This window comes from Bos javanicus, chromosome 11, assembly GCF_032452875.1.
Source record: "Bos javanicus breed banteng chromosome 11, ARS-OSU_banteng_1.0, whole genome shotgun sequence".
In the NCBI taxonomy this organism is placed as follows: Eukaryota; Metazoa; Chordata; class Mammalia; order Artiodactyla; family Bovidae; genus Bos; species Bos javanicus.
The window spans coordinates 22,448,286-22,474,464 of record NC_083878.1 but is presented as its reverse complement, the minus strand read 5'-3'; the positions used below and the strand labels follow the sequence as shown (position 1 = coordinate 22,474,464).

At 41.1% G+C, this 26,179-nt stretch overlaps 1 pseudogene; it reads left to right on the top strand.

Moving 5' to 3' along the window:
- Positions 1-517: 517 nt before the first annotated feature.
- On the top strand, positions 518-5,495 carry LOC133256502 (hsc70-interacting protein-like; annotated as a pseudogene).
- The last annotated feature ends 20,684 nt before the right edge of the window (positions 5,496-26,179 follow it).

The following is a 26,179-nucleotide window of genomic DNA, read 5'->3' as shown; positions in this document are numbered from 1 at the left end:
TTATGCCATTGGAACAGTTTAGCATGAGCAGTAATTCAAGCAAGTTTCTTTCATTTTGAGTTTTTCCAGTATGTTATCTATTTTTACCCTCACACTTCAAAATGGGTGGGGGTTGTGAAATATAAGTGTATATATCTTGAGGCCTGGCAAAAGACTTAATTTTATCCTCTCTCCTACACTTGCTTACCCATATCTGTGTGCATTAGAATTGACTTATATGTTGAATTAGAAACATTAATCTATTTAAACAGTTATCTATCAACAACAGATATGTCTAGAAACATAAAATGGAACAGAGAGGCAGTGTCTGCTGTCAAAGGAAAATGCACTGCTTTGTCCAAGCCCTCCAGTCCATCCTGCTGCTTTTTATGTCAGAAGGGAATAGCCATGTCACTGAGAATAGCCTCATGCTTAGAGGTCCTAGGGGTGCAGCTAAGATCACCAAAATGTCCCCTTCCCTCCTCCCCAATCCCATGCCCACTATCACTATCACTTTGCTTCTGGGTCTTGCTGCCAGATGAGCAGAAAACCTTCAGAAAGAGAAACTGGCCTCTGGCAGCAGAACGCCTGGTGCCCCAAGTTGGAGGTAGATGGTGGTGGTGTTCGGCAGTGGAGCTGCATGCACTCTACCCTTTGGCCACATCCCTGCATCCCCAGCGGAGCTGCAGCTTGTTGGCCCCAGCAGGTGGAAACGGCTGAGTCCACAGCCTTGGCTGGTGGCAAGGTAGGTCCTTGATGTTAAGTCAAAAGAAAGGCAGGAGAGGCAGCTTGTTGAGTGAAGAGTTAGGAAAGATTACAGACTGGCAGCCGCCGAAACCAAAATCTTAACCTCTTTAATATGTCTCAATAGGAAAGGAAATTGCCAAGGTCGTGATAAGCAACTGTGTCTTAATTCCCCTAGAAATGCTCTGTATGGAGATTTATAGCTATGTATTAATAACAGTCACCAATACTATCACTTGTTAGCCACACTCATCTCAACATGGATTTAAATACAGACCCTTATGTAACTGTATCATATCCCTTACTGGAGTAGAAATTACGTGGAGATATTTTTTTTAATGTAATCTCTTTTATAATGACAAACGCTCTCCAGATGCATCTGGGGTTCAGACCTTAAGATGGCATGCTTATTCACTTCTATAATAATGTTCTTTTGAGTAGAGATCTCCTGGTGAGGTTGAATCAAATATTTTCTTGATTTGTTTCAAATCATGCTAATTTAGATTGCTTAAGGAAAAGAAATGCTTTTATTTCTAAGTATCTTCCTTTGCTTCAAAATGAATTAAGGCAGCAAGGTAAAATAAATTAGAACCAAATACTGGAAAGACATCAAACAAAACAAGAAGTAAAACGAAAAATGAATACAAAAGGGTGTAACACAGAGCCAGGAGTGAGACAGATTCGATTGCGTTCTCCTTAAATAGCCTGTGCCATTTAGCACAGCTGCATGCCCTTCCATCTACTCATTCTAATAATTAATTATTTAGTGTCTATGTACCAGACACTCTCCATGGAACGCTCCACCTTTAGCTTTCAGAGCAATGTCCTCTTCTGATAGAACTTCTCTCTGTTGTCTTAATTGGCCCCTAATCCTTTTGCCATTTCTCAAAGGCCACAGGATGTTTTCACCTTAACATCCTGGGGATTCCACAAACTTACAAAACTGCCCCATGTTGACCAGCCTGAAATCCCACAACTCTAGGAGACAATGAGTCTCCTTCACTTTACTAAGGTCCCCGCCAAACTGCCAGTCACCTAGGCATTAAACTACAAAAGCATTTGTTTCATCCCTCACCTCCCCATCACCCTGACAATAAGCGCAAAGGGCGATGGATAGAATCAAGGATGCACTGCTGTGTGCGCTCACATGAAAGAGGCAAGCCAGGCCTCTGTTTACAGAAAGGTGAGTTGGAGGAAAAACAAATCAGATTTAGGGAGGAAAAAAGGAGGCTATTGTGGGAATAATAAAGAGACATAATCATGTCTGCAAAAGATTAAAATATTTATAAAACAGTGCTACCCGCAAATTCATAGCAACAAATGTGAGAAGCTAGGTTTGTACATTTGATTACTTCCTGCAGTAAATAAACATATATTGACTCAAGGAATAACTTTCCCAATGCTATTACTTTAGATGAATAATTTATTTTGACTATACACAAAGAGCACAGAAATGAAATTGCTTGGGAGTACTTATATGCTTATATTAATAATTTTGTTTTGGCTTTTAAGCATCTTCAGGCACCATGCTGCTGCTGCTGCTGCTGCTGAGTCGCTTCAGTCGTGTCCGACTCTGTGCGACCCCATAGACGGCAGCCCACCAGGCTCCCCCATCCCTGGGATTCTCCAGGCAAGAACACTGGAGTGGGCTGCCATTGCCTTCTCCAATGCATGAAAGTGAAAAGTGAAAGTGAAGTCGTTCAGTCATGTCCGACTCTTTGTGACCCCACGGACTGCAGCCTACCAGGCTCCTCTGTCCACGGGATTTTCCAGGCAAGAGTACTGGAGTGGGGTGCCATTGCCTTCTCCGTCAGGCACCATACTTGTCATCAAAACACTATTGCTTTTTAAAGATTTCTTTTGTGCCAGACAGTATTCTAAGTTCTTCATATTGGTTGTCACCAATATGTCACAGTAAGGTATTATTATAAATATGAGGAAACTGAGGTTTAATAAGATTGAGTATGTTCTTTAAGGTCAAACAGTTAGAATGTGGTAAGGCATGGAATGGAACCTAGAAAGTCTGATACCAGATTTGGTCACATTAACTAGATCACTGCTTAACCATTAATTTAGGATATGTGATCGGAAAAGGCAATGGCACCCCACTCCAGTACTCTTGCCTGGAAAATCCCGTGGATGGAGGCGCCTGGTAGGCTGCAGTCCATGGGATCATGAAGAGTCAGACGCAACTGAGTGACTTCACTTTCACTTTTCCCTTTCATGCATTGGAGAAAGAAATGGCAACCCACTCCAGTGTTCTTGCCTGGAGAATCCCAGGGATGGGGGAGCCTGGTGGGCTGCCATCTATGGGGTCGCACAGAGTCGGACACAACTGAAGCGACTTAGCAGCAGCAACAGCAGCAGGATATGTGATAGTTACAAAACAACCTCCAAATTTTAGTGGCCTAACATAACAATAGTTTCTTTCCCAAATAAACCTCAAAGTCTAAGTCAGTCAAGCCTTCTCCAGGGCAATTGCTCCAGGAGGTGACCCCATCGTCCTGGTTGCTCCCGTTTTTCAGCTCTGCCATCTGACCACATTGTTGTGCAGCTGCCATGAGAGAGAGAGAGCTGGAGAGCTGCATGCCAGCACGGACATCATTCAACCTGGAAGTGACATCTGTCATTTTTGCTCACGGTTCATGGTTCAGAGTCATCACACAGTCACATCCTCACTACATGGGAAGCTAGAGAGCATCATCCAGAGTTCCTAAGAGGAGAAGAATGAAATGGGCTTTGGTGTTGCAACCTTAAGGCTCTCAACCACTCAGCTTGGGAATTCTTGAAGAGGCTGTTTTATATGCAATATATAACTTTATTCAATAGAATACCTTTTAGGAAGAGCACTGTCTGTATCTAGAAGAACTATTTCCTCAAGGGAATTTTAGAGAATGTATGGCTATAAAATGCTGCAGTCCGTGGGGTCGCAAAAGATCCTTCTTAGTGACTGAACAACAACCAGGCTCCAAGAGCGTGATGGAGTTCCACAAGGTCATTAGCAGCTTTTAATGAAATGAAAAGCAGGAAAATTTGTTTTTCTTCTTAGAAGAATGATCAAAAACAGAGAATATACTTAACAAGTAATCAGAGTAAGCTCCAGCCTAAAGAATCAGTGGAGCCCATTCTTGCTGTAAGAGAAATCTTTTCTTGTTCTGCTCTCAATCTCTTTGAGAGATACAGGAAAAGAAAAGATAGCATGAAGCTAAAGGGTAATGTGATCTCTCCCTGGGACCCCAGTCTTTAGTAAAATTGACCAGAGGACATATTCAGAATAAGTCAATTTTTTGCGTGTGGAAAATGGTAAAGGAGCAAAAGGGCATATTTGGGTTGATGTAACCCACTCCAGTGTTCTTGCCTTGAGAATCCCAGGGACGGGGGAGCTGGGTGGGCTGCCGTCTATGGGGTCGCAGAGTTGGACACAACTGAAGCGACTTAGCAGCAGCAGCAGCAGCAACCAGCAACAAAGGTCTGTCTAGGACCTGAGCATTCTGCACACCAAGGAAATGTACTTCCTGAGGGACTGGGTGGAGAGCATGGTGGGTAAAATACCACCTGCTGCTCATAAAACTAAATCAGAAGAAAATACCAAGAAAGAAAAAACAGATAGTAAGAAGGCAGAGGAAAACATAAAGACAGATGAACCATCAAATGAGGAACGTGATCTAGAAATTGACAATGAAGGTGTGATTGAACCAGACACTGATGCACCTCAAGAAATGGGAGATGAAAATGTAGAGATAACTGAGGAGATGATGGATCAGGCAAATGCTTAAAAAAAGCAGCTGCCATTGATGCCCTGAATGATGGTAAACTACAGAAAGCCATTGACTTGTTCCCATCAAGCTAAATCCTCGTTTGGCTATTCTGTATGCCAAGAGAGCCAATGTCTTCATCAAATTACATAAGCCAAATGCTGCCATCTGAGACTGTGACAGTGAGCTATTGAAATAAATCCTGATTCAGCTCAGCCACACAAGCGGTGAGGGAAAGCATTCAGACTTCTGGGCCATCGGGAAGAAGTTGCCCATGATCTTGGCCTTGCCTGGAAGCTGGATTATGATGAAGATGCTAGTGCAATGCTGAAGGAAGTTCAACCAAGGGCCCAGAAAATTGCTGAACGTCGGAGAACGTATGAGCAAAAACGTGAAGAGCATGAGATCAAAGAAAGAATAGAAAGGGTTAAGAAGGCTTGGGAAGAACATGAGAGAGTCCAGAGGGAGGAAGAAGCCAGAAGACAATCAAGATCTCAGTATGGCTCTTTTCCAGGTGGCTTTCCTGGGGGGAATGCCTGGTAATTTTCCTGGAGGAATGCCTGGAATGGGAGGGGGAATACCTGGAATGGCAGGAATGCCTGGGCTCAATGAAATTCTTAGTGATCCAGAGGTCCTTGCAGCCATGCAGGATCCAGAAGTTATGGTAGCCTTCCAGAATGTGGCCCATAACCCAGCAAATATGTCAAAATATCAGAGCAACCCAAAGGTTATGAATCTCATCAGTAAATTGTTGGCCAAATTTGGAGGTCAAGCATAATGCCCTTCGGACATAAAGCCCTGCTAGAGGAAAAGCAACTTAGATCACCTAATGGATGTTGTAATAATACAAACCAGGGTACCTCTGACCTTCTCATGAAGAAAGCTGGGGTGCTTTGAAGATAATCCCTACCTCTTTGCCCCAAATGCAGCTGAAAACATTTTACAGCGGTGTGTCATTAGGGTATTCATTCAGATAATGTTTTCCTACTAGAAATTAAAAACTTTAAGCACTTTTTAAACCTTAAAAAAAAATGAAAGCTATGGTTTTTCCAATAGTCATGTATGGATATGAGAGTTGGACTATACAGAAAGCTGAGCGCCGAAGAATTGATGCTTTTGAACTGTGGTGTTGGAGAAGACTCTGAGAGTCCCTTGGACTGCAAGGAGATCCAACCAGTCCATCCTCAAGGAAATCAGTCCTGAATATGATGCTGAAGCTGAAACTCCAATACTTTGGCCATGTGATTCGAAGAACCAACTCATTGGAAAAGACCCTGATGCTGGGAAAGATTGAAGGCAGGAGGAGAAGGGGACAACAGAGGACAAGATTGTTGGATGGCATCACCAACTCGATGGACATGAGTTTGAGTAAACTCCGGGAGTTTGGACAGGGAGGCCTGGCATGCTGCAGTCCATGGGGTCACAAAGAGTCGGACATGACTGAGCAACTGAACTGAACCAGCATCAGAAACAGTAGATTTAACTCGGGAACCAGAAGTCAAGGAGGCCACAGGAGAGTGATCTCCTAGGAATCAATAGAATTAAAATCTTTGATTTATTTCTTTCTTAATCAAACTAAAGCTAACTGTGAGCCCACATCAATAGGACTGATGGGATAATTCACATCAGTCATTTCTGCCCACTCCCCCCACCTTATGGTTTTGGAAAAGTCCCAGAACACTATGCAAACCAAACAGCAGGGAGCTCCCTTAGGTTATCTGTAATCATTGTCGGTCTGCATTGGTCAGCAACTCTGTCCCCAGATGTCACTACCCCAGCTTGCTTGTGGCCCTCCAAAGGACAAATCTGTTTCTTCTGTGCCTTAGCATCCCTGAGCCTAAGGTCCTGAATTTCTAGGGTACCAAGGAGTTGCTTTTCTAGCAACCCTTCAATCTTGGGTTGAATCTCTTTCTTCTTTCTTGCTACTGTCAGGGTTCTAAAGACTGGATATTTTTACTCCCTCAAAATTCACATGTTAAATTCTAACCCCTAATGAGATGGTATTAGGAGGAGGGGGCAATTAGGTCATAAGGATGGAGCCCTCATGAATGGGATTAGTGTTTCCTTATGAAAGGCCCTACCCAAGAGAGCGCTCTGCTCTCTGTCATGTGAGAATACAAGTTGGTAGTCTGCACCCCAGAAAAGGAAGCTCACCAGAATCCAACTGTTCTGAAACCTGATCTTGGACCTCAAGGTTCCAGAACTGTGATAAACAACTTGTTGTTGTTTATAAACCACCCAATCTATGGTATACCATTTAGCAGCCCAGACTAAGCTTCCGGGGCTCCCTGATTTCCTCTCTTCCTCCAGAACACCCAGAATAATATCTGCAACATTCCTACAAAGTAAAATTTCAAACAAAACAAAGCAACCCCTCCCATATACGTACATAGAATACACACAGACAATGAAAAAACCGATTTTTGGTAGGAAATACACTAGGATGATGATGGTGGTCATCTCTGAGAAGTGAGATTATGGAATCTTATCCTGTTTTCCAAAACTTCTGTGGAGAATACATGCAACTGTTACAATAAATCAACAGCACTTCCCTAGTCTGAGGTGAATTTCAGGGCAAAATGTTTCCAACCTGCTGACAGCTCCCACCTGGAGCTCCTGATTTCCTTTCAGCCTCTCAAGCCTGTTCAGCCTTGTCAGCACTAGAAAATTCTGAGGAATTTATGACCCCAGGGCCAATCCCCAGCTGATGGGGGCTGGAAGTCAGTAAATGTCTCAACTCCCTATCCTCCAGTAGGACATCTGACACATGTCCTACAAAGTACCTCAGAGATCCCAGTGACCCAGAGTGCAATGTGCTCGTCAACACACTTTACTGGCTTTTCTCCATTCCATCTCACCTTCTCCAGTTCCTCAGCTGTGCTCCCTGGGATCACTTCACAGGTAAACTACTCCTGACTGAGTCTTCCTTGGAAAGGACCGTGAATCAAGACGAGGAAAAGTCAGTATTTCACAGTGTCACACTTGTTCACATCTGTCTATCATGCAGTGTGCCCTACTGAGAGCTCCAATGAACCAGGTGAAGAGAATTCCTACAAACAGGACCCTATGGCTTATGAGGCATCAACCTTCATCCTTATCTCTATTCCTCTACATCACCTAGTATAGAGTTTTGCTCACATTACTCTATTAAATGGTTGTGGAATTCTCTAATGGAAACTTGAATTCTTCTTTCAATGAGCCAACACTAGCATGGGTTCAAAACCAGACTTTTGAATCTCTATATGCAGCGCAACCAAAGGATGCTCCTTAAAGGGTACTGCTTGCTCATTGAAAGGCTGCTGCTGTTGCTGCTAAGTCGCTTCAGTCGTGTCCAACCCTGTGCAACCCCAGAGACGGCAGCCCACCAGGCTCCTCTATCCCTGGGATTCTCCAGGCAAGAACACTGGAGTGGGTTGCCATTTCCTTCTCCAATGCATACGTGCATGCTAAGTCACTTCAGTCGTGTCCGAATCTGTGCGACCCCATGGACAGCAGCCCACCAGGCTCCTCTGTCCACAGGATTCTCCAGGCAAGAATACTGGAGTGGGTTGCCATTTCCTTCTCCTCCTTAAAGGGCACAGGTCTTTTTTATATATAATTCATCACAGTGCCCAGAAGCACATGTCTGAAGTCAGTGATGTGATTTTGTAAATCAATTCAAGTGGGTGCCATTTCAATGATGGTCAATAGTGCACACTAAAATAAATGTCACTTCCCCTTCCCATTTCCTCTAGAATCATCACATCCTTTGCCACCAGTTGTACCTACACAATGGTTAGTTACCCTCAGAGAGTAAATACTGGCTGGCTGGCATTCTCTTATATGAGCTCTCTGTGAGTCACTGCATCCACAATTTGCTGGTATCATGAGAATTTCTATTTATGATGATGAGACAGAAGTACTAATTGCATAATCTTTGAAGGCTGTCATCAAAGAAAAAATGAATTATTTTCTTAATTGTATTACTCTTCAAAAATTGGCAGTCTGTCTGTGGGCAACTAGTACTCTCGGCTAACCAGTTTATTAATAGTAAGATCTCACATGTGCGGATCAAGCTGAGGTCCACAAGAATTCATCAACTACATCGCCAAAGGCATTGACTGCCATGCCTGACACTGTTGAGAGTCTGTCCCTCTGCCGCATGACTAGTGTATAGCTCAAGTCTTTTACCTTGGCATCCTGAGAGCAAGGATGGAGGCTGAACAGAGGAGAGAGGAGTCCATAATAGCTTGAACTTTGGAATCAGATACAAGCCTGTAATCTTTGTTTATACATTCAAACTACTTCATTATGACCTAGTAGATATCTGACAAATAAAGGTAAGTGTTATATTCATGACATTTTAAAATACCCAAAAAAGGGTCTCAAGTACTTGGTGGCATTGAAAACTTACAGAAAATGCTCCTCATCCCTCACTGCATTTGAAACCTGGGATTAATTTAGGACTGATAGTACCCAAGGAAAAGTCAGCAAAGTTACTCTTTTCATCTGGAGTCCTCGGTTTCCCCACTCAGTCCTCTTCACTCTTCCTCCTGAGTGCTCAGTCTCCATCAAATGGCAAAATGTCAATAACACACACTGGACTTGACACCATAGACCTCTCCTTCATCTGGAATACAGATCAGAATTCAATCTTGCTGTGGGTCACTTTTAGATGAAGACAGAGATTCATGTTCCATTTGTGTTTGCGTCTGGACTGGAGACAATATTGGAGGAGGACTGGAGGTGAAAGAGTGACAAAGAAGGTTGCTGGGCTCTTACCCAAAAGGCTCACTTTGGACACACATTCTCTTAGGTTCGCCTCTCTTTCTCCCTGTTCCTATCATTACCTCCACAGTCTCCTCGTCTTTTTTCCTCTATCTCTACTTCAAATGTGAGCAAAAATAGATTTAAGGTATTTTCTGTTTCGTATTTACATTTAAGGATGAACCTATTTATTATGTACCATGCACCATTTATGATATTTTCTTATATAATACCTTAGTGCCTCTGTTTACATTCAAACTCAGTTTTACTTCCCCTAAATTTAGTGTTACTTGCTCTACCCAAAATTATTCAGAGGAAGGTAGTCAAAGTTAACTAGAAAAAAATGCCCTAATACTTCTTTTACCCAGTTACCCAGTTTTAGGTCAAACTCAAAGGTGACTATGAATTCAAGTAGCCCAAAATGTATACAAGCATATCATGTTCAATGAGCAAGAAATGGTTGAGAGAAAAGAACAGCTGACCCTTGAACAACATGGGTTGGAGTGCAGGTCCATTTACATGAAAATTTTTTCAATAAATACATATGGCACTACATGATCTGAGGTTGGTTAAATCCACAGAATCCACAGAGGCAGAACACAGATACAGAAGGCTGACAGATTTTTGTATCCATAATGGGTTCTGGAACCAATCCCTCATGAGTACAGAAGGACAACTCTACTATTATACCTGTGATTGGTATCCACACGCACTGTGCTTAGTCTTTCAGTCGCGTCTGATTCTTTGCAACCCCATGGACTGTAGCCCTCCAGGCTCCTCTGTCCATGGGGATTCTCCAGGCAAGAATACTGAAGTGGTTTGCCATGCCCTTCTTCAGGGGATCTTCCCAAGCCAGGGATCTAATCCAGGACTCCCACATTGCAGGCAGATTCTTTACCATCTGAGCCACCAGGGAAGCCCTGAAAAAATATTAACGCTCTTCAAAAACTTATCAATGAAGTAGAAATTGAAACAGATATTTGCAACCTTTTCTCGACCCTGAGAATGGCTTTAGCAACCATTATGCAATTAGCTTGAGGACATCACAGCATGTCGTTCATGGGCTCATACCTAAAAGGCTCATTTTGGACATATGTTCTCCTAGGTTCTCCTCTCTTTCTTCCTGCTCCTATCATTACCCTCCACATTCTCCTAGTCTTACTTCCTCTATCTCTATTTCAAATGTGAGAGAAAAGAGATTTAAGGTATTTTCTGTTTTGCATTTACATTTAAGGATGAACCTATGTATTATGTACTATGTATTAATTAGTTAAAAGACAAAATGATAATAACGTACCCACATAAGGTACCTAGAATGACAGAATGGCTAAATTTGGGGTGGAGGGAGTTAGTTAGCTTACTTGGTTCCATGGTCCACTACTTAAATTTTCTAAGTCTCCATTTTCTTACAAATTACACAATAATTCTAGGCCATTGGGAAAGGATTACATGAAATAATGCATATAAAACACCTAGCACAATCCTAAAACATAATAAATTACCCATAAAAGAAGTTTATTCTGAGCACAGTTATTTCTTTTTTTTTTAATTCATTTTCTCGTCTCAATTTTCACTTTGTATAGTTTCTATTTAAAATTAATAGCCTTCTTTCCTTCATGTTTTGCTTGTGGTCTCTGTGTGTTATCAATTAGAAATCCCAGCTATTCTGGGAAACAAGGTCTAATTCACCATGGGAGTTGCCACTTTCGTTGATAGTAATTATGCTAACAGCAGTGGCCACTCTTGAATCTTAACTACAGCTGTCTTCAAAGGCAGTGACTGACTAGTTTCCTCCAGCCAATGGCATATTGATTATACACCTTCCTGCCTCACTCGCCCTTGCTCTCAACATGGTATTTATGAGCCAATACCCCCTGGCATCCTCACTCAGCTAAGCCAGCCTGAAATGCACCCAGCTCCAGCTCAATTTGAGAAATTAGACGGTAATGAGAAAATAGGGAGTGAGTTGGTAAAACAAGCTGGGATGATGGAAAATCTGACATGATTTATGTCTAAAGATCAATGAAGGTGAGAGAGTAGAATACAGCCAAGACAGAGAAGGAAAACAATTTTCTGTGTTATATTGTACTTCTAGAACTATCTCCACAATCCCAAAGGAAAGAAGCAAAACTTGCCAATGAGCATTTGATGAAGTCAAATTTGGAGTTTGTTCATCATTCGTTTAAATATTTACTGAGTACCAACTGTGGAACAGGCTCTCTTTGAGATGCTGTGAAATAAGACTTAACAAAAAGCAAAAATCTCTACTAGCAGAGAGCTGAAGTGGGCTGCCTGCTAGCATTTGACCAATTTTGCTTGTCTCTTCTAGTCTTGTGGGTCTGAAATTTTCATGAGTTAAAAAGAAGTCAATAGACTTTCACTTCTCTTTTGCTGAGTTTTTGAGCAAGAAGCTCTTGAAGGAACCACATTTGTGAATTAAAAGAAGTTAGAAGAGCTAGGGAGGGAACCATGTATAGAGGTGAGGAAAAGGACTTCCAAAAAACTAGAAGGCACACAGAAGCAAGCCCACTGAAGCTAGAAAGTGTATTGACAATATCAAGTGTAGGAAAGAGAGAACGAAGCCCTTTGAAACCATTTCCAATGTTAAACATCCATGCTGGTGTTACTAAAGCTGAAGAAATGAAGGTTAGTTTAGCACTTTTCCTAAGCTAACTCAATCAAAAGCCAGTGAGCATCATGATATCATGTGGCACAACTATTAGAACTTCCCTTAATGAAAGCAGCAGTCCTTGGTCCACAGGTCAGACACTTTATTTTAGAACCTAGAAACAAGAGTAATACAAGTCTGTCCTCTGATTCTCCATAGAATCGAGGAAAAAGACACATGTTGACAGTGGACTAATTCTTAGTATCTAGAGGTTTCACACGTAAAAGACTGCTTAGGAATTGAAAGATCAGATGGCCTTATAAGCAGTAGTCAAGAGAATGATATTTAGTGAATATGAGTTACTTTTCCTACTTATTACTGCATCAAGTAGTAACTGATGTCAGAAATTTTGGTCAAATACTTTGAAAATTCAATAATTTATAACTTCTCCCTTTAACTCCCATATTCCACCCCCAAATTGTGTTCACTTTCACAGTAACAGATAACTCCCTTTATGTCAATTATTATTTTTAGATTATATTTTTATATTGACTTGGATGATTACTTAATTGGCCTTTTTTCCCTCCACAAAGCTATAAGTGGCTGGGAAAGCAGAGACCAAGTCATATTTTTACTAATTACTGAATCACCAGCACCCAGCACATAGTAGGACCTCAATTAATATTTGCTAATCGAGTGAACCTCCAACCTTTAAGACTGCAGACTTGGTTATATTCCAAACACAACATTATGATAGACAAAGCTGGTGTGAATGAGTTACGAGGAACTGGGGAAAGGGAAACAGAATGAGATTATTTACGATAAGTAGTAAATTGTGCTGTGGGAAAGTCCAATTCAAAATTCCAGGAAAGGGTAGGCACAGACCCGTGGGAACCAGATGTGCTGATGTCAACTTCTTCAGTAGTTTTCGGGCTGATATTATTAATACCCATTGTCATCATCATCATCACTATTTGCAGCTATTTCTGTGCTAGGCATGTTACATATATTATTCCTGCTGCTACTGCTACTGCTACATTGCTTCAGTCATGTCTGACTCTGTGCGACTCCATCGACGGCAGCCCACCAGGCTCCCCCGTCCCTGGGATTCTCCAGGCAAGAACACTGGAGTGGGTTGCCATTTCCTTCTCCCATGCATGAAGGTGAAAAGTGAAAGTGAAGTCGCTCAGTCCTGTCCGACTCTGAACGACCCCATGGACTGCAGCCTACTGGGCTCCTGCATCCATGGGATTTTCCAAACAAGAGTACTGGGTAGTGGGGTGCCATCGCCATGTTATTCCTAATCACCAAAAGACCTGCTTATGTGTGATTATCCTCATTTTACAACTGAAGAGATGAAGGCTTCCAGAGTTAAGCAGAAAAGCCAGAAATCAAACTCAACTATGATCCAAGTGTACTGCACTTCCTCCCCGAACACCAGCTCAGGAATCACAATTTTTTCCTACTAGATGTCTTCCACAAAATTCACCATCTTAGATTTCTTAGCAAACAGTTTGCCTCTCCACCTGATTTGCTTTGACACTACTGGTGGCCATTAGATTCAGCCTGTTTTTTCGAAGAAAATGTTTTATTTTCTGTGACATAGTAGTTTCTTACCTAGTCCTATTCTGACAACTCAGGCTGCTCTAGCCAAAAAGTAAATGAAACAACCCTGAGAATACCCTATGGTAGAGGCCTGAAATCATTCCTGTTTGGTCTTGCAGGAGAGTGCCAGCTTGAGGATATCACTCACTCCCCACAGGAAAGCCGTACAGTATGACAGAAGGGGTCCTTTAGTTAAAGTATCCTTTAAAAAGCATAATTCTTTTTTTCCTCAGTGGTTCAATAAAGGAAAGTGCCAAGTCAATCACATTTATGTTGTACCTTCCCATCTCCAGGCATCTTTATTTGCATATTAGAAACCTTACAAATATTTAGTGAATCTAACTGGTTTTAATAGATCATCTATTCTAGGGAGGAAGGAAGATCCAGTCTGAAGATGACAACGAAGACTTAAGGAATATATCTAATCAGATTTGATGGCAAGTAAGCAGTGGAAACTGGAGTAGGAAATGGCAACCCAATCCAATATTCTTGCCTGGGAAATTCCATGCACAGAGGAGCCTGGCAGGCTACAGTCCCTAGGGTCACAAAAGAGTTGGACACGAAAGAGGACACATGCATCCTGGGTTGAGTTAAACTAGTGGAAATGAGTGGAATTATAAAAAAGTGTGTGGTTCTAACTAGTGCATGCTGTAGACCTTAGTGAGCACTGACCTAAAATGCTAATACCTAAAAGACCATCAGAGCAGCTTAGAGAGACTAGAATTAAATTTAGTGTGAATTTTCTTTCCTCTCATCTACAGCTGACTGTGGAAAAATGTTTTTCAATGACCCACATATACATGAAATTTCGGGTCCCCTATGGAAGGCTAGGACAGAAAACTTTGGAAATTATGCTGGGTTAAATGAGAACAGCATATGTCAACTAGTTTACTCTCACTGATTGTCAAGAGTAATTTTCTCTTCTCTTTTTTGGATCTTGGTATGACCCAGATAATCACGATGGTGTGATCACTGACCTAGAGCCAGACATCCTGGAATGTGAAGTCAAGTGGGCCTTAGAAAGCATCACTACGAACAAAGCTAGTGGAGGTGATGGAATTCCAGTTGAGCTATTCCAAATCCTGAAAGATGATGCTGTGAAAGTGCTGCACTCAATATGCCAGCAAATTTGGAAAACTCAGCAGTGGCCACAGGACTGGAAAAGGTCAGTTTTCATTCCAATCCCAAAGAAAGGCAATGCCAAAGAATGCTCAAACTACCACACAATTGAACTCATCTCACACGCTAGTAAGGTAATGCTCAAAACTCTCCAAGCCAGGCTTCAGCAATATGTGAACCGTGAACTTCCTGATGTTCACGCTGGTTTTAGAAAAGGCAGAGGAACCAGAGAGCAAATTGCCAACATCCGCTGGATCATGGAAAAAGCAAGAGAGTTTCAGAAAAACATCTATTTCTGCTTTATTGACTATGCCAATGCCTTTGACTGTGTGGATCACAATAAACTGTGGAAAATTCTGAAAGAGATGGGAATACCAGACCACCTGACCTGCCTCTTGAGAAATCTGTATGCAGGTCAGGAAGCGACAGTTAGAACTGGACATGGAACAACAGACTGGTTCCAAATAGGAAAAGGAGTACGTCAAGGCTGTATATTGTCACCCTGCTTATTTAACTTATATGCAGAGTACATCATGAGAAACGCTGGACTGGAAGAAACACAAATTGAAATCAAGATTGCCGGGAGAAATATCAATAACCTCAGATATGCAGATGACACCACCCTTATGGCAGAAAGTGAAGAGAAACTCAAAAGCCTCTTGATGAAGGTGAAAATGGAGAATGAAAAAGTTGGCTTAAAGCTCAACATGCAGAAAACGAAGATCATGGCATCCGGTCCCACCACTTCATGGGAAATAGATGGGGAAACAGTGGAAACAGTGTCAGACTTTATTTTTCTGGGCTCCAAAATCACTACAGATGGTGACTGCAGCCATGAAATTAAAAGACGCTTACTACTTGGAAGGAAAGTTATGACCAACCTAGATAGCATATTCAAAAGCAGAGACATTACTTTGCCAAAGGTTTGTCTAGTCAAGGCTATGGTTTTTCCTGTGGTCATGTATGGATGTGAGAGTTGGACTGTGAAGAAGGCTGAGCACTGAAGAATTGATGCTTTTGAACTGTGGTGTTGGAGAAGACTCTTGAGAGTCCCTTGGACTGCAAGGAGATCCAACCAGTCCATTCTGAAGGAGATCAGCCCTGGGTGTTCTTTGGAAGGAATGATGCTAAAGCCGAAACTCCAGTACTTTGGCCACCTCATGCGAAGAGTTGACTCATTGGAAAAGACTCTGATGCTGGGAGGGATTGGGGGCAGGAGGCAAAGGGGACAACAGAGGATGAGATGGCTGGATGGCATCACTGACTCGATGGACGTGAGTCTCAGTGAACTCTGGGAGTTGGTGATGGACAGGGAGGCCTAGCGTGCTGCAATTCATGGTGTCGCAGAGTCGGACATGACTGAGCAACTGATCTGATCTGATGTGGCATGTTAAAAAAAAAACCTAGCTATACACCTCCCATTTTCCATCCAACTTTGAAACGTTTGGTCCTTTGCCAAAATATTGATAAATGTAATAAATTAATGATCTGAAGGAGAAAAATCATCTTTTGGGCAATGTTTCAAATTAAAAGTACTCCCCACTTTAGGGAAATTCAATTTATGAAATTCTAAGATTTTAACCAAAATCTGTGTATAAATTATGGATTGGAAGAAAGATTCAGGGTTTATTTAAATTACTAAAAGAATTTCTTCCATTTCACAAGATCCTCTGAAGGCTTACTATAAATGGTGCATTAGTGCATTGAATATATGGGATAGGATTTAATGGCACAGATGAAATTAATATAGCGTCCCCAGGCTCTCTCCTTAGGAAACTCAACCTATGGATTCCATTCAACAAGTTTACAAGGAGGGTTCAACTCTGGTAAATACTGGAAGTGTAGGAAGATGGTGCAGGACTGGTGTGTCACTTCACCTCCCTGGGACACAAAAATACATGATTTTCTTCTGCTTTAAGTGGTCTTGGGTCCCAAGGCCAGCAACTAAATTTTAAAGAAGCCCTAGATGAATTCACCTTATTTTTTTTTTAATAAACTAGAAGGAGAACTCACTGATGTGAAAGCAGAACTTAATTAAAACTGAAGAGCAGATGAGCTGGAACTGAAGAGCAGGAAGTGCCATTAAAACCAAAGCTGTCTTCCTCCTCGAACCCTCGACCCCAAGACACACAGAATGAGCAGCCAAGTACAGAGGGGATATCACTGCCCTGTTAGGATAAGAATAATCATGCTAGTACTGATACCCTGAACAATTATTATAATAATTCCAAAGCATTCATTATATCGAACTGTATTGCTGATGACATCACAGTAATGACTACTGAAATATATCTTAATTATGAACAATGATCATAATACAGTCAAAATTCCTCCCCCTACCCTCCAATAATTAGATGTTCTCTCAAATGGCAAGACCAAGAAGATGTGTATTTAGGAGTTTGGAAAGACTTCTGAGGAGAAGATAAGGTGACCCCCTTTTTTAAATTTATTTATTTTAGTTGGAGGCTAATTACTTTACAATATTGTAGTAGTTTTTGCCATACATTGATATGAATCAGCCATGGGTGTACATGTGCTCCCCATCCTGAACCCTCCTCCCACCTCCCTCCCCATCCCATCCCTCTGGGTCATCCCAGGGCACCAGCCCTGAGCACCTGTCTCATGCATCAAACCCTGGACTGGTGATCTCTTTCACATATGATAATATACATGTTTCAATGTTATTCTCTCAGATCATCCCACCCTCGCTTTCTCCCACAGAGTCCAAAAGATTGTTCTATACATCTGTGTCTCTTTTTCTGAAGGTGACCCCTTTTGTATCTCATGTGGCACTGATTATGGATCCACTTTCTCCTCAATACCTGCCTACTGAGATGATTTCTTGTGTTTTCTTCCTTCCTCATCTACCCTCCCAATAAACGCTCATTGCCAAAAGTGCCCAAGCTGGTCACTGTTTCCTGCAACATGAAAAAGCACAGCCAGCGCACCTGGCTAATTACACATCTGCCTCATCACTCAAGTCCTACCCCCATTAATTTAAGAGATTTCAAGAAGGGAAGAGAAAAATCCACTTGCCACCTTCCCTCCATTCTTGCATATCATTCAACGACATAAGGCTTCAGAGAAATAAAAAAACATTGTATCTCATCATGAAGAGATTAGGAGTCTTTAATCTCTCAGTTCAGTTTAGTTCAGTCGCTCAGTCTTGTCTGACACTTTGCCACCCCATGAATTGCAGCACACCAGGCCTCCCTGCCCATCACCAACTCCTGGAGTTCACTCAGACTCATGTCCATCGAGTCGGTGATGCCATCCAGCCATCTCATCCTCTGTTGTCCCCTTTGCCTCCTGCCCCCAATCTCTCCCAGCATCAGAGTCTTTTCCAATGAGTCAACTCTTCGCATGAGGTGGCCAAAGTACTGAAGTTTCAGCCTTAGCATCAGTCTTTCCAAAGAACACCCAGGGCTGATCTCCTTCAGAATGGACTGGTTGGATCTCCTTGCAGTCCAAGGGACTCTCAAGAGTCTTCTCCAACACCACACTTCGAAAGCATCAATTCTTCGGCACTCAACTTTCTTCACAGTCCAACTCTCACATCCATACATGAACACTGGAAAAACCATAGCCTTGACTAGACGGACCTTTGTTGGCAAAGTAATGTCTCTGCTTTTGAATATGCTATCTTCAGCTAAACCCCATAATACATTATAATCTTGGGTTAAAAAGTCAGTAGTTACTCAGTGTCCTAATAAATCACCTTCTAGATGCAGACTCAGCCCAACAAGACAGCTCTGCATGCAGTTAGTTCAGGCAATGTATTCCATTTGAAACCCTGTCTGACTTAGCTCTCTAGTGTCTGAAATTCTGCACCCCTATGTTTAAGATATATCTCTCATAAACAGCATATAGTTGGGCTTTGGTGTTTTTTTTTTTTTTTTAATCTTGTCTGATGATCTTTATCTCATTGGAATATTTTACCTTGTTTATTTCATATGTAATGACTCATGTATTTGAGTTTAAACTACCACATTACCACTTACTTCCTGTTGGCCCCATCTGTTCTGCGTTTCTCTCTCTCTCTACCTTGGTTTTGTTCAGATTTACTGAATTTATTATTCTTCATCTATTTTCATCTAGATTATGTTGTTTTCTTGGTATTAGTTCTGCTTAGGACATGTATCTTTGGTCTGAAGGTTTTCTGTCACCTCTGGGAAATTCTTTCCAGTTGTATCTTCAAATATTGTTTCTGTTATATTCCCTCTCAGTCTTTTTTAAAAAAATATTACACACAGTCATTTTAAAGTTCAGGCCTAATTAACTCCATTATCTGGATCCTCTATGGATCTGGTTCCTTTGTCTCTTGTTTCTTTTGGTCTGTGGTGACAAATTTATGTTTCCTCGTATGAAATATGTAGGTAAAATTTGAGGCTTTACAATATGGTATCTTCCTTCTAAGTGGTTTTAAATTTGCTGCTAAATCTAGGCAAAGGACACTCACAATTTCAAATCATCACAATTCAATCCGGGTTTGACATGATTCAAAACCTATTTCCAGGAGAGGATGTGGAGAAAAGGGAACTTTCCTACACTGTTGGTGGAAGTGTAAGTTGGTATAACCACTATGGAGACTAGTATGGAGGCTCCTTATAAAACTAAGTATAGAACTACCATACAATTCAGAAATCCCAATCCTGGGCATATATCTGGAGAAAACCATAATTCAAAAAGTTTCATGCACCCCAGTGTTCATTGCAGCACCGTATTTACAACAGCCAAGACATAACAGCAACTTAAACATCCATCAACAGAGCAATGGATAAAGAAGAGTTGGTACATATATACCCTGGAATATTTCTCAGCCATAAAAAAGAACAAAATAAGGCCATTTGCAGCAACATGGATGGACAGGATGATTATCTTCCTAAATTAAGTATCTCAGAGAAAGACAAATATCATATATCATCACCTACATGTAGAATCTTTAAAAAAAAATGATACAAATAAATGTATATTTGCAAAACAGGAACAAACTTACAGACATAGAAAACAATCTTATGGTTACCAAAGGGATGGGGGAGAGGGATAAATTAGGAACTGGAAGTAACATATACACACTATTTTATGTAAAACAGATAACTAACAAGGACCTACTACAGCAGGGAACTCTGTTCAATATTTTGTAACAACCTATATGGGGAAAGAATCTGAAAAACAATGGAGACAAATTTATATATACACATATATACACACATACACATATAACTGATTCATTTTGCAGTATCAGAGAAACTAATACAAAATTGTAAATCAACTATATCCAATAAAAATTGACCAAAAAAAAATCTATTTCCAGTTTACTCTTACTCCTAGGCAGTGCCTTTGGGATCCCAATACAAAAATCTGAGGGATTTAGCAGAGCTGCCTCCCTGATGAATCCTTCACTCTGATGTTTGTCTCACCTGTAAGCCTCTAAAAGCTCTGCTTAATATTCTCAGCCTTTGAATCTCCTTTCCACTGGAAAACAGCCCCAAGGGCCCAGCTCATCCCTTCAGGGTCTTCTCCCAGATCTTTGATCCATAAGTTGTCACTGTTGTGACTTTCTTAAGGCCTTAGAAGAGATGTTTTTCATATTTGATCCAGCTTTTCCACTATTCCCAGTCGGAAGATTGGCCTGAACCATCTAAATTCACCATTATCAGAAGTAAATATCTCATGACCTAGAATCTAACCATTAGAGAGTTCTCTCTGGCTGAAGACTTTGCTTCTACTTAAAATCTAAACACTGAAGAAGAGTACATCAAGTCTCTTCATTCATTTACACTTTCAAGGAAATAAATATGTTTATTATTTCCTAGATTGGGAGTGAAAAACACAAAGGAAATAGTGGGTGCCATAAGTTTAGCTTGCAGGAAGAATTCTCAGTATTGCATATACAGATAACAGGGATAAACTGATAATGTAGTTTATTTATATTAACCTACACTAACATATTTTTGATCCTGGGGTTTTATGGATGCCATTTAGATGATTCTTGACTGCTCAAGTTTCTCACTGGAAAGATCAGTGTAAGGATATTAATCCATCCATCTGTGGCTGCCAATGGCAAGGTCAATCATCATTTGTACCGTTTGCCCTTAGCATGAAAAATCTGCTCAGCCTTAGCCTGATAAGCAACTCTGATGTCTTCCCTCAGGAAAGCATGGGCTACTAATTATGAAATGATTCTCTTGGTATTTCATTAAGTTTATGCTCCCCGCCAATGACAGAGATGATCATTTATTTATTTGGAACCATTTTTTTATGTGCAAAGCACTAAGGCAGGTGATAGAAAGGATAAAAAAGCTGAATCTTGATCCCATCCCTTTATAACATGACTCTAGTTATATTACTGTGATTTTAAGAGTTTTATTGAAGTGACTTACAATAAAGAACCATATACAAGTCCTTTTTGAAAGAAGTCAAGGCATAAACAATAAATCTATGAACAAATCTCTACCTCTGTTCTCAAGGAGTTTATGATCCAGAACTAACTCAGCTTACCATGGAGTTAATTAGGATGGGATTGCCCTTGAATGGAAGGTCATTGGGCAACTTTGGAGCATAGAAGGATGCTCTTTCAATGTGGACACTGTGAGTTATCTGCTGAACAACCAGTGTTCCTCCTCTTTTTCTTAATAGAGCCTGTTTTATATTTATCCTCTCCATCCATAGTCAGGAGAAGGGAAGCTGGCCACCCCTCCCTCCCCAACATCTGCAGGGGTGGGTATGGTTGATCTAAATTAATCTTCTTCCAGGACCGGTAATTAGGGCAATGGTAGGCACATGCCCCGGCTTGTCCACTGGCTCCCGGCCCGGCAGGGCACGGTGCAATCCAGACGACAGACTGGAGGGGTGGGAGCTGGGAAGATCTTCCTGGGAAGCTGCAGGGAAGAAGGTGCACTCCTCGCACGATTCCTAGAGGGGCGGCTGCCAAGGCAGTCCAGAGCATGTGGGCAGGACTCAGAAACTTGGTGCAACTTAGACTTCCCTGGTGGCTCAGATGGTAAAGCGTCTGCCTACAAGGTGGGAAACCTGGGTTCAATTCCTGGGTCAGAAAGATCTCCTGGAGAAGGAAATGGGCAACCCACTCCAGTATTCTTGCCTGGAAAATCCCATGGACATAGGAGCCTGGTAGGTTACAGTCCGTGGGATCACAAAGAGTCGGACACAACTTCACTTTACTTTTCCTTTGGGCGCTTGACCCAGTGCTGGTCACTGAGATGTGAGAGCAAGTCTAAACTGCTCCAAAAACAAAGCCAATCCCCAGGTCAGGAAGATCCCCTGGAGGAAGAAATGGCAACCCACTTCAATATTCTCACCTGGAAAATTCCATGGACAGAGGAGCCTGGTAGACTCCAGTCCATGGGTCACAAAGATTGGACACAACTGAGCACACACAAACACACACACAAGACAGAGCCATAGAAAGAGACCTGCTGTCTTCTCCCTCCAGACGTTTCTAGGTTTAATGATGACACCCAGAACTGCAACAAAGCTTAGGATGAAGACAACGTGAAGAATGACAGACTTTAGAGATGGCAGGAACATGGCCCTTTGATAACATCATTAAGCCAGTGAGGCTGGAAGTGTAAGAAATTAATTTCAGACATGATTTTCAAGAAGGGCAGAATGTAAGGATATTGCCTCATCTTTTGCCTACCTTACTCTGCATGTGTTCACACAGGCAGGAATCATATGGAAGTCATCGGGGTTGGGAGATAATCTTTAGTCACATAGTCTCCTCTTAGTGACTTTGTCCCCATTTGATAAGACACAGGAATTGGACAAATCACAATACAAGCGACAGCATCATTCCTGACAAGGGCAAACTAAAATGTTGGGCTTGACCTATGGTCAGAGTTGAGCTTCCTAATCTCTCTCTGTTGTATGTGGTCCACAGCTGAAGCTTTCCTCCTCCCCTGGAGGGCCAGGACCTACCTAGAAAACACATCAGAGTTGTGAGCAAAGCAGCGCTGCTGAAAAAGGTCTTTCCAAGAGACACCTCGGCAAGGTTGAGCCTTCCATGCTCAATTACTTCATCTGTCACACTCCCTGCTCATATCCTCCATCTCCCTGGAGACATACGATAAGGGCTTACAAGAGGCCCTTCCATGTAGTCCTTCCATTCTTCTCCATGTTGCGGCAGTAGAGCACTAGTTCTTTCCTCTCCTTGAAAACTGGATAAGGGGGACAGCTCCTCCACTGTAACCGGGGCAGAAGCTGTGTTCAACAGAGGAGCACTTCTTATTTACCTGGCTTAGAGTCCAATCTTAGCAGCATGTAAAACATGTTAGTTGAGATTTTGAAGGAGATGTAATATATAGAGCTGCATACATATATATACATGTGTGTATGTGTGTATATATGTGTGCATATATTTATATATATATGCTATTTTGTGGTAAGGAATCAAAACTTCTTGGTTAATACGAAAATTTACTTGCTGGAGATTAACATTTTTATTAAAGAAAACTCCGATGGAGTCAGATTACCTGTGTGCCATGTGACAAGTGATGAAGTTTTTTCCTTCATTGCTCCTTTCCATTCCTAGCTCATCCTTTAAGGGTTTTCCCTTTGTATATCCAACTATACAATCCACAGACAAAAATTTATTCAATTATTATTTACTGTAATGTAGTAATAGTTTCTTCAAGATTTTACTTGTGTCTCAAAATTGTGCTTGCGTCTCACCACTAGCCAAAGCGTGAAGAGAATAGAAATGACTTGAGATGTATTCAGGCCAAATGGGGGAAAACTCAGATTAAAGCCATCAGTTTTAAACACCTTGATCAGTATCATCTCCATGAGTAGGAATACTCAGAAACTGCTCAAAATGTGAAGGCTCAGTCAAATAAGATGTCAGCTGCACTCTTCAATTTATGGAGCTTGGAGCCTCCTCACACTCAATCCACTATCAAAGGAATGAGTCGCTGAGCTCAGGGATGGGTTTAGCAACTCAAAGTTCTATTGGTAAAAACAAAATATTTAAGACCCACTACAGTTTCCCAGCCAAACAAAGTAAGTCCCCCCTGGGAGGGTAGGTGCAAAATCGATATGAAGGGAGAACAATTGATGTACACAGGGAACTGCTATCTGGAAAATATTCGGAAGTTATATTTGCATGGCCAACTATCCTTGGCCATCTGAGGCTGACCAGAAGCTAACAGACTGAACTCTACAGAGCTGAGAACTCTCAGTCACACGAGCTATATCTGGTGATTTCTCACATGAACCTCTAGTCGAGAGGAAGAAAAGAAATTACACTGACCTGAGCTAAGGTTTAATGTATGCATTCAAATAGCACATTCTCCAATTCCCACTCCTCTTTGGAAATGAAACTTTTAAAAATGAAAAATTCACCCCCCAAATTAGGAGAATAATACATGGACCATCTGTGCTGTCCCCAACTAACTTGGGAAATAAAATATTATAAATACAATTGAAGCCTTTCTTATGTGCATGACCCTCCATCCCCCAACAGTGAAATATTCTGGATTTTCCACTTATCATTCTCATGCATGACACTTTTTACCACATGTCTGTAATCCATAAACAATATACAGTATTTTAATGGTTTTAAGATTATATAAATAACACGCTAGTGTGAATATCACTTCTGCAACTTGCATTTTTTTTCTCTTGACATTATGTTTTCCAAATTGAAGATTTTTGAGCAGAACCATGATAAGATTTTTCCTCTTGTTTTGACTTAGACCATCACAGTCTTGAGAAATCAGGTAGATGAATAATAACTTAAGTACAGTTGGCCCTTCATACCTACAGTTTCCACAGCCACAGATTCAACCAATCACAGATTGAAAATAATTGAAAAAACATTCCATAAACTTCCAAAAAGCAAAACTTAAATCTTCCACAGTTGTACTGGCAACTGTTTACACAGCACTGACATTGCATTAGGTATTATTGGTACCTAGAGATAATTTAAAGACTATAGGAGCGTGTGCAGAGGTTTCATGAAAATTCTACACCATTTTACAACAGGGCCTTGAGCATCCAGATTTTGGTATCCACCTAGGGGTTCCAAGAACCAGTTCCCCCATGGATAGATACCAAGGCATGATGGCAAATCACTCCAAGTTTGTTACTATGTCCACCTATAATAAGCTAGTATCAACAATCTTCAAACAATTGGGAAAAATTATTATTTCTTATTCTTTAATATTCTGTACTTTATCTCTCTTTTCATAGATAATACCCTACCATCCCACACTCTTCTATTCTTTCTAATGCCTCCAAGACAGAGAAGTATGTAGACACCAAAATACGATATGGTAGCAAGCAATAGATAAGATGAATTCATCATGCTTGATTGTAGAAAAATGGGAGCCTTCTTTGAAGAGTTATGATAGGATGGGAATAAAAGAGATTGAGTCCCCAAGCCAATAAAAAAACATCTCCAATATATTCCCAGTCCCAGTTCATAAGTCCACCTGAAGTGTAAGCCCCCATGAAGGCAGAGAGTATGTTTCTACTTCTCTGTATCACGGTGTGTGGCATATGCTCTGCATAAGACAAATTGACAATGAATATTTCTTGAAAAATCTGATGATGGTGGTGAAGAAGACTGAGATCAAAAAAGTTCAGCATTAACACAATGCCAGGCTTTTAAATCATCAAAATTACTGATTTGTTGCATTTTTATGTAAGCTCTCCTAATCCTTTCTTGTGTTTCCAACACAAACAAGCATCCTTTTTCATGTTCTTTCAATCTCATTAGTAAAAAAAAAAAAAAAAAAGGAAATCTGCCACCTTTGAATACCAATCATCTTCATATTTTTATACCTGAGGCTAAATATACCATCAATGAGCTTTAACCTTATCAGCTAGAGCCCTGTACCACTGTGCTGACAGGAGAGCCAGCCGGTTCCTAGGGGGTATTCTGTCAGAGCTATAAATCAAGATCTTCTTCAAGCAACCATCAAGTCCTGTTTCATCCAGGCCAAGGCAGGAAAAATGAGCTTATGTGTCAGAAAGTTAACAGATTACTTCACAATAAGAAATATAGCTGCCATGGAGAACAGAATATGCCAGTTTCCAAGACTGGCTTCCTCTCTCACACAGTCCTGAAGGTTTGCTGATGACATTTATTTTCAGAAGGTCACCACTGTGTGTGCCTCTCTGCTGAGCTGCAAGTGCCCTGTTGCTCTAAGCCAGAGGGAATATCCTGCTTGACTTTGACCAAGCTTAGCTTTCTCAGAGGTTTATTTTATGCTCAGTGGCTTTCTATTAATAAGTGGAAGTGTGAATCTTTGCTTCAGTCCTCTTTAAGTCCTTCTTTGTCTTTCTATTAGTCCTTCTTATTTTTAAAAATACTGATCTGATTAAGCCCTGGTCCCCAAAGCAAACCTCATAAGGGCTCTGAGCAAATGTGTATGTAAGAGTTAAGCTTAGTAGGGTTCTTTATGTATGCAAAGAGTCCTAATTGGATCTCCTGAATCCAATCTATACCTATATTCATTTAAAGGCAAACTAAAATATTACTATCTCATAAAAGAGGCACACCTCTTCAAGTAAGCTGTTATACAGTAGATCATCAGCAAAGCTCTCAATCCTAAAATTACATATTAAATCATAATCTGGACTGATGAAGATATAGGCAAGG